The sequence below is a fragment of the Thamnophis sirtalis genome, unplaced genomic scaffold (genome assembly GCF_051295495.1).
Source record: "Thamnophis sirtalis isolate CommonGarterSnake01/CBP01778 unplaced genomic scaffold, rThaSir2_p1.2 scaffold_15, whole genome shotgun sequence".
Taxonomy (NCBI): Eukaryota; Metazoa; Chordata; class Lepidosauria; order Squamata; family Natricidae; genus Thamnophis; species Thamnophis sirtalis.
In genome coordinates, this window is record NW_028261395.1 from 35,907,555 (window position 1) to 35,918,020 (window position 10,466).

A 10,466-nucleotide genomic window follows, 5' to 3' on the forward strand; every position below is an offset into this window, starting at 1 on the left:
CAAAAGTTTCCATGCTTGCATGATGGCAGTGTTCTAATATTTAAGGGGCTGCCACGAAGTCCTGTTTTCCAAAGCACCAGAAGGCAGGACAAGAAGCAATAGATAGAAACTAATCAAAGAGAGAAGCAACCTAGAACTGAGGAGAAATGTTCTGAGAGTGAGAACAACTAATCAATGGAATGACTTGCCTCTAGAGGTTGTGGGTGCTCCAGCACTGGAACTGTTTAACAAGATATTGGACAGCCATTTGTTCAGAATGGGACTCCTGTTTTTGCAAACGGTTGGACTAGAACAGGGCTGTCAAACTCGATTTCATTGAGAGCAGCATCAGGGTTGTGTTTGACCTTGGGGGACCAGGGTGAGTGTGGCCAAGGAGATCATGGCCAGCTTGACATCACTCATGTCGGGGGAACCTGTGGTGGCTCGAGTGCTTTGCCAGTGAAAACGGGCTCCTGAACTCCGTTTTCAGCTACGACAGCCTCCCGCAACCTTCTGCCACTGAAAACGGAGCTCCATTTTTGCTGGCACTGTGGACCGTTCCTTCGCTGTTTTCAGGGTGGCCCCATGGGCCAGATCTAAGCACCCTGCAGGCCGGATCCAGTGCCAGGGCCTTGAGTTTGACACCTCTAGACTAGAAGATCTCCAAGGTCTCTTAAATGTAAAGGTTCCTCTCATATATACGTGCTAGTTGTTCCCAACTCTAGGGAGCGGTGACCCATGGATGTTGCAACCATCATAAATATAGGTCAGTTCCAAGCAACCAGATTTTGAATATGGGCATCAGGGGTGGGTTTCTCGCCCCGTTCCAACCGGTTCGGTTGGAACGAGGCCGGCAGCGTCCTCGTGCACACGCGCGGCGCACGCGTGCATACTAGCGTCTGTGCGATGCTCCAGCTGCTCCTGGAGGATCGCGCAGGTGCTGTATGCGTCCTGCGCATGTGTGGAAGCGCAGAATTAGTCAAAACCAGGTAAGGAGTGGGCGCGGGTGCGCAGGCGCGCGCGGGCGCGGGTGGGCCCTTCGCCGTTCCCGGAAGTTACTTACTTCCGGGTTCGGCGACCAACCGGTTCGCAGGGACCGCCGCGAACCGGTTGAAACCCACCCCTGATGGGCATGCTGCAGCCGTTGTAAATGCTAGCATTGATTCTAAGTCACTTTTTAAGTGCTATTGTAACCTTGACTTATCACTAAAGAAGTGGTAAGTAAGATAAAGGTAAAGGTTCCCCTTGCACATATGTGCTAATCATTCCCGACTCTAGGGGACAGTGTTCATCTCCATTTCAAAGCCAAAGAGCCAGCACTGTCCGAAGACATCTCTGTGGTCATGTGGCCGGCATGACTAAACACCGAAGGTGCACAGAACACTGTTACCTTCCCATCAAAGGTGCTCCCTATTTTTCTACTTGCATTTATACGTGCTTTCGAACTTCTAGGTTGGCAGAAGCTGGGACAAGTAACAGGAGCTCACTCCATTACACGGCACTAGGGATTCGAACTCCCGACCTTTCTGATTAACAAGCTCAGTGTCTTAGCCACTGAGCCACTGTGTCCCCCAAGGTCTCTTACAGCTCTGTTATTCTGTTATACACCCGTGCCCGATTTTTCCATTAAGTTTCTCTGCCTTCTCAAAGCTCAATTAAATTCCAAGAGATCGCATAAGTTGATTTTTTTTAAAAAACAACAACTCATAGATTACTACTGAAACATTATATCACAGAAGTGTTGCAATAATGTTGAGTCTGAATCAGGATATAACTATGGGGAAAAAATTAGCTCACTGTTCCATCTATGTTGCCAATTCAAGACTTAGAGAAATTAGCCTTTTCCCAGTTTTTGAGCCAATATCCCCCACAAAATCAACCAGAAACAGTTTAAGCCTTTCAGGCTTATCATGTCCAAGTTTGAAGTAAGCTTTTTAAAAAATTGATTAACTATGACACATTTAAAATGATTGTGCAAATTAATTTCTGAATTACACCATTAGAACCTAATTAATTTCTCTGCTCTGCAAAATAAAGATATCACTGATGAGCACCCACTGTCTAAATCCATAAAGGAAAGAGAATGCTGAACTGAAGACTCCATTAATGTAAAAATTGATTTTTCCATTTAGGTTTCTTGGCGAGAGGTTTCCTCCCGCCCTTACAGCAAAATGCATTTATGCTCCAACAGAAATGGGGTGTAGGATGAGCAGACTAATTTATACTTCCACTGCTAATCAAAAGATCATAAATGCTCATTTCAACCCAATAATGTCATTATGGAGGTTGTTAAGGCAGATGTTGCCTTGGAAACATAAAATACTGATGCCTTAATTTAGGCATTTGCTCTCCTCCTATAAGCTCGATATGGAAAGGTTGAGTGTACACTGTTGATTCAGTGTTTAGCAAAGGTACCATTCATATGGATGCCACTCCCTGAACCCAACTACTTCCAATCTCTTGAAAATCCGTTCTTCTTCATTCTTCCAGGACTAATTTGGAGATCATAGAAGATATGGCCTCCTACCAAACAGTCATGGTGGCACAGTGGTTGGAATGCAGTATTGCAGACTAACTCTGGCCACCGCCAGGAGTTCAAGCCTGACTGGCTCAAGATTGACTCAGCCTTCCATCCTTCTGAGGTTGGTAAAATGAGGACCCAGATTGTTGGGGGCTTTGTAAACTACTTAGAGAGGGCTGTAAAGCACAAGGAAGCGGTATATACATCTATTGCTAAATGCTACTGCTACCTTGCCTTTCTTACATGCTGAGAGGTCCCAAATCAGAATATCATTTCGAGCCCTTCCTTTCCTTTCCTCTGTCACTTCATTTTGTATTATTATAGAACCATGATGGCGCAGTGAGTTTAACAGATTAACACAGTTGGAAGGGACATTGTAGGTCATCTAGTCCACAGACACACACAGTTCATGTAGGAGACCCTACACCATTTCGGACAAATGGCAGTCCAATCTCTTCTTGAAATTCTCAAGTGATGGAGCTCCCACAAATTCTGAAGGCAAGCTTTTCCATTGGTTGATTATTCTCACTGTCAGAAAGTTCCTCCTTATTTCTAGGTTGACTCTCTCCTTGATCAGCTTCCATCCATTATTCCTTGTCTGGCCTTCAGGTGTTTTGGAAAATAGCTTGACCCCCTCCACTCTGTGGCAGCCCCTCAGATGTTGGAACACTGCTATCATGTCTCCCCTGGTCCTTCTCTTCACAAGAATGATCATGCCCAGTTCCCGTAACTGTTCTTCATATGTTTAGAATGCAACGCTGTAGGCTATTTCTGCTGACTGACAGCTGCCTGCAATTTGGCAGTTCGACTCTCACCAGGCTCAAGGTTGACTCAGCCTTCCATCCTTCTGGGTGTCGGTAAAATGAGGACCCATTTGTGGGCAAATAGGTGACTCTGTAAACTGCTTAGAGAGGACTGTAAAAGCACAGTGAAACAGTATATAAGTCTAAGTGCTATTGCTATTTCACTTCCAGATGTTGATTGGTTTTCAACCATCCACTGAAATCCATGGGCCTGCTCTTCAGAGAAACTCATGCAGTCCTTGACTTATGACCACAATTGGGACCAGCATTTCCATTGGTAAGCAAGACAATCATTAAGTGAGTCTTGCCCAATTTTACAAGGTTTTTGCCATGTTTGTTAAACAAATTGCCGCAGTTAAGTGTTTGTGCAATCATTAAACAAATCCAGCTTCCTCCATTGACTTTGCTGGTCGTATGTCAGCTGAGAAAGTTTCAGACCATGATCCCATGACCCAGGGATGCTATAACCATCATAAATATTGGTCAATTCCTAGCAACCAGATTTTGAATATATAACCATGGGCATGCTGCAGCTGTTTAAATGCTAGCACTGGTTGTAAGTCACTTTTTCAGTGCTATTGTAACTTTGAATTGTCACTAAACAAGTGGTATCTAAGGTAAAAGTAACGGTTTCCCTTGCACATATGTGCTAGTCGTTCCCGACTCTAGGGGGTGGTGGTCATCTCCGTTTCAAAGCCGATGAGCCAGTGCTGTCCGAAGATGTCTCGGTGGTCATGTGGCCGGCATGACTAAACGCCGAAGGTACATGGAACGTTGTTACCTTCCCACCAAAGGTGGTTCCTATTTTTTCTACTTGCATTTTTACATGCTTTCAAACTGCTAGGTTGGCAGAAGCTGTGACAAGTAACGGGAGCTCAGTCCGTTACGGGATGCTAGGGATTCCAACCACCAAACTGCCAATCTTTCTGATCGACAAGCTCAATGTCTTAGCCACTGAGCCACTGTGGTAGGTGGTGCAGTGACTAAGGACTACCTATACACAAACACATGCACACACCTTTAGAAGAACTCTTCTGAATACACCTTTGAAGTAAAAGTATTCTTGGACAAGAAATCCCATTCCTTAGATGGGGCATGAGGAAATTGCTCCTCATGACTATCTCTGAAGATCATCTGTCGTCCAACAATCTATTTTTGGGAGCAACTCTCCCCAACCTGGTGTTGTTAAAAGGGAAGGTGGTCTCTGAAAATTTGCAGAATTGCTTGCAAACACCTGGTTACAGAAAAATCCTTCAGAGTATTTTCACAGTGAGCTAAAACATATGAAGAATGGTTGCAGGAATTGGGTTTGTCTGGTCTAAGAAAAAGAAGGATTAGGGGTGACATGATAGCAATGTTCCAATATTTGAGGGGCTGCCACAAAGAAGAGGGAGTCAAGCTATTCTCCAAAGCACCTGAGAGCAGCAGAAAAAGCAATGGGTGAAAACTAATCAAGGAGAGAAAAATCCAGAATTAAGGAGTAACTTTGTAAAACTTACTGTATTTTTCGGAGCATAAGACGCACTGGAGTATAAGACACACCAAGATTTTTAAGAGGCAAATTTTTTAAAAAAGATTTGCACTCTGCAGACTTCCCAAAAATGAGCCATTTTCATGAAAACAGACCCATTTTTTTCCCCAAAAAAGGGCATGAATAGCCTTTAGGAGGCTTGTAGAAAGCTCCTGGGGAGGGGCAAAAACAAGCAAAAAACAGCCCATTTTTGCAAAAACAGGCCCGTTTTTTTTCTCAAAAAAACAGCATGAATAGCCTTTAGGAGGCTTATAGAGTGCTCCTGGGGGCTGGGGGGTGGGCAAAATTGAGCAAAAAATGACCCCTTTTTGCTCATTTCTGCCCTCCCCAGCCCCCAGGAGCACTCTGAAAGCCTCCTAAAGGCTATGCACAGCCATTTTGGTAAAGGGGGTGGGGTTTCAGGAGGCAAAAAAATGCTGCATTCAGTGTATAAGATGCACCCAGATTTTCAGCCTCTTTTTTGAGGGAAAAAGGTGCGTCTTATACTCCAAATAATACGGTAATTATCCAATGATTTGGAATACAAAAATTATTCCCCCAGTTCTATCATTCACTTTTCCACTCTTCTTTCCAATCATCCATTCAATTTATGTAGCCATCAACTCACAAAGCTATTCTGGAGGAATGAGAGCATTTAAAATAACCTCAAAATACAATTAATAAGCATCCCCCCTCCCCCCGCAAAAAAAGAAAAGCAAATAACATAAGAAAAATGCATATAAATACCTATAAGCAACTATTGGAACATTGATAGCAGTGATAGCAATAGTTAAGGGGCTGCCTCAAAGAAGAGGGAGACAACCTATTTTCCAAAGCACCTGAAGGTAGGACAAGAAACAATAGATGGAACCAATCAAGGAGAGAAGCAACCTAGAACCAAGGAGAAATTTTGCTAACAGTCAGAACAATGGACCAATGGAATGACTTGTCTCCAGAAGTTGCTCCATCACTGGAGGCTTTCAAGAAGAGGCTGGGCAGCCATTTGTCTGGAATGGTATAGGGCCATGATGGTGAACCTATGGCATGCGTGCCAGATGTGGCAGCTAGAGCCATCTCTCAGGGCATGCCAGCTGTCGCCCGTTGCTCTTCCAGATTCTGGCAAGCACATGCATGGTGGCTAGCTGGTCTTCGCGCACATGGGAGCACTGGAAACTGGAAGAGCAGCTCTGTGTCATGCATGTTCATGCCGGGAAGCTGAGCTTTTGAGCCAGCTGCTCTCTGTGCACACTTGCATGCCAGAAACCGGAAGACCATATGACTGGCGAGCATGCACGCACCGGAAACCAGAAGCTCAATTTCTCGGTGTGCACATGTGTACTTGGTGCTCAAAAGATTCACCAACACTGGTATAGGATCTCCTGCTTGTGCAGCGGCTTGGACTAGAAGTCCTCTGAGGTGCCTTCTCATTCTGTTCTTCTGTTCCCGTGGAGAACAGACTCAGAATATCTCATATAGCTGTGTTAGGTTTTTTTCTTGAGAAGAGAAAGAGATTCATGCATGGTCTCTTCATTGGTGAGCCTTCAATGGTTTGCTTTCATTACGAAGCATCTCTACAGGACTTAAAGACATCCGTTCTGATATCACATCCCTATTTATAGTTGCACTGTACCATTTTAAGGGGGTTGATTTGACTGATCGCCTGTATATGCAGTGAACTATTTTAAATTTTATGCTGTGCTCTAGAAATCTGCTTGCTTGCAGAGCCACTGGGATAAGATGGATGCGAGTGCTTTAAAAAGGAACCAGGTACTCCATCTTGTTGGAAAAGTTTGCCAGGCAAAACCGCTGTCAGAAGCACTGCAGAAGGAGTCCTGGAGGAACCACCTGTGTTCAACTTTCTAAAACTGAACTACGAGGTGAATCTGTGTCCTAGTTTACAGAGAAAAATCCTCTAACTGGATGCTGAAGATGGTTTATCTCTCAGAAGGCACTGACTTTCCATAAAACTGCCCAGTCCAAGAATAGGGTAAGACAGATGTTCAATTTTGGCAACTTTAAGACCTGTTGAAGTCCACAGATCTTAAATTTGCCAAGGTTGGATGCCCCTGGTTTAAGATGAACAATACTCAGAAGGAAAAGTTGTGGGTTGGATGTAGCCAACAGTGACCATTCAGAAAGCATAGATATCACATGGTCACTCTTTTCTATAAGGTATATATTCTCAAGGGATGTGGTGGCTCAGTGGCTAAGACGCTGAGCTTGTCAATCAAAAAGGTCGGCAATTTGGTGGTTCAACGCCGGGTAACAAAGTGAGCTCCCATTATGTGTTGCAGCTTCGGCCAACCTAGCAGTTCGAAAGCATGTAAAAATACAAGTAGAAAAATAGGAACCACCTTTGGTGGGAAGGTAACAGTATTCTGTGCCCCTTCGGCGTTTAGTCATATCAACCACATGACCACGGAGACATCTTCGGACAGGGCTGGCTCTTCGGCTTTGAAACAGAGATGAGCACCGCCCCCTAGAGTTGGGAACAACTAGCACATATGTGTGAGGGGAATTTTTACCTTTACCTTTTATATATTCTCAAGGTTATTCCCAAATACCATTAATTTTTTGTATTTTCTTCATAATGATAACTATATTTTTCTATTCAGTTTTCAATTTCTAATCTCTCCCTCTGCTCTCATATTTTCATTTAGATCTTTATCTGTTAGACCCTGGGAACTTTCCCTTCTACATTAATCCTCCTCCTTCTTCCAGCAGTGCTTCCTATAGCCAGTGCCTTCATCCATGTGCTTGGATTTTGTAGTCCTCCTTGAAGACTTTCTGTCTAGGACAAGTTCTCTAGGACAACTTGAAGACTTGCCTGTCTGCTGTTTTGAAGTGATGTCTTGTCATCGTCTTCTTAGCCTTCATACTTCTCCAGCAACTCTTGGTGGTAATTCTTCTCCACCTCTGTTCCTGTTGCCTTTGAGAAACTCTTTTGCCCATACATACTAGTGAATTTATTTTCTCATACAGAGATAACAATACCGCTTAGACTTATACACCACTTAGCAGTGCTTTGCAGCCCTCTCTAAGCGTTTTACAGAGTCAGTCTATTGCCCCCAACATCCAGATGTTCCTAATTCAGTGAAGGTAGGATAAGAATGTGGTCTCTATTGGAGCCATGCCTTCCTATCGTCAGGATTCCAAATAGCATCCAAAATTAAATCAATGTCCAAGGCAAAGTATTGCTCAAAGTTCCAATTTATTAAGAGGGACATGTTGGCACATCTGGGAAAACCCGAATCTGAAAGCTTCCCAGTTTTCCCCACCCAATTGAAAGTTCATGAACTTGCCCCCACACCCACAAGTCCATCACATGGCCCCAATCTTCCACTGCAATACTGGCAGTTCCACCCATCCAATTCCAGTCAGGTGCAGAGGTGCAGAGACAAAGGATGACCTTGGCTTTCTAGAAAGGAATTTTGTTTGGGCTATATAGCATCTAATTCCGTACAATCCCCCTCTCCCATTTTCCCACAATAGAAAAGGCTTAGTAGAATAAAGGAAAGTGTGGCAGGCCAAAGATCCAAAATGAATATGGCTGCAGGCCTGACATCTGTTCTCTCTGAGTTCTTTTCTGTCCTGAAACATCTGTGCCTCAGGCAGCTCTCATTCCCACATACACAAAATCCTTCTCACCTTCACTTGGTTTCTTTATGATGGATACCTCCTTATCTGGCTGTTTGATCTACTGACTATATTTTCATTCACTAAATACCTCCCGAGTATTCAGTTATTGAACTTTTCTGAGACTTTTACTTCTCATCTACTTGTTCTTTTTTCTTTTTTTGTTCTTCTTACCTTTTCTTCACTTCCAACTACTGCCAGCAAACCATTCTGGCACTGTAATGAACTTATTCAGCTCCATCTTACACCTTTTAGAAATGCAATTAAGGATGCTCCTCTAGATATATTTTTCTGGTGGGTGAAGACTTTTGTGAAGGTCAGGTAAAGGCGGTCCATTGGAATTTCTTCTGCATGGGTTCAATCTTTCTCTCAATAATTTCACATGTTAAGAAGTTCACCAATTAAAATGGATGGGAATATTTTTTTTTTAGAGATTCTTTTTTTTAAAAAAAAGATAGATTTGCTTTCTTAACTCAGGCAGTGAACAGAATAGATTATCACTGCTCCACTCTCCCTTTTCGTAGCTTCTCCGTTGCATCCCTCCGTTGCATTTGACTTTAGCATTAGCTTCCTACATTTCTAATATTCTAATATTCCACTCATGTATATACATATGGGATGAAGAATAGCTTAGACTAAGCAGGCTGGAAAGTTATTCTCGCTGAAACTAGATATCAAAATGGCTCACAATCTTCTGTAATTAGAATCCTGGAGGACACAGGCTGCATTTCAACAGATCATTGTCTCGTGCACCTGTTTCTTTAAAAAAAAAAAAACCTTCATCTGCTGTGCTCATCTTTGCCACAATTATTCCATTTCAGTATTCTCAGTATAAACACAAGCAGCCATTCAGAATAATAGTTGTGTGTGTGTGTGTGCGTGTGTGTGTGTGTGTGTGTGTTCCACCATAACTCTGGAAAGCCTCGAGCAATTTCAACCAAACTTGGTACACAGATGACTTACTCTTTGGAGAAAAATACTGTAGGGTAAGACACCCCACACCCTCAGGGTGTGTGTTCTGTTAAGATACAGCCAGTTGTGCCTTAAAATGGCTTCTACTGTACAGTGCAGTGGAGTTGCCATGGTAACAGTTTCACAGTACTCCTCAAATGGGCTCCCTCTGGTAAGAGGAAAAAATCCAACATTAGAAATTACATTTGGTCCGGACATTTCCCCCCTATAAATAAATACCCAGGCAATGCCAGGTTATCAACTAGTTAATCATAAATAAGCCTACATTTAACCACAGCATTCCACATTTGTATCTCTCATTCCCTCCCTGTTACAAAGGAAAAGAAAGACAACTATCGATCGATTTGATTTTTTTTAAAAAAAATAATGCATTAAATCCAGCTTCTATTGCACAAAGGGCTCACAGAATGCTGCAAAAATAAATTAAGACACCAACATCAATTAAATACATGCCAGATATTCAGGGGTGGGTGGGAGACAGAAAATTACCAGCAACAGAGAAAACAGAGACATGGCCATGCTATCATGCTAAGTTATAGGAGTGGATAGCTCAATGACCAGAGTACACCTCTTAGAGTTTGTTTAGTGGAACTTCTCCACCAAGATGTTTGACTTATTCTTATGAGTGATGAGTATCGAGAAGACTTCCAACTCTGTATTGTTACTCAAGGAGCCAAAAGTCCTTTTCATAAATCATGTTAAACATAAGTTGGGGAAAGATCCAGGGGTGAGTTACTGCCGGAATTACTGCTGGTTCAACGCGGAAAAACCTCTCTCCAAGGAACTGGTCCCTGATGTTCAAAAGGTTGAGGGCTGCCAATCTAGAAAGATGGACAGAGAGACCACCTGAACCATCAGGGACTTGAATTATTTTCTTGTAGATGTATTTGAAAGCCTTCTTTGCCATGTCACTTGTCATCCTATGAATTTGAACTGGAAAAAAATGTCAGTAGAACTGGTACATCTTGGGTATTTTTCTTCCCCATCTTAGATCCAAACCCTTGGAACATTTGATCAGCTGGTGGTTGCAATCCCCATACAGCTT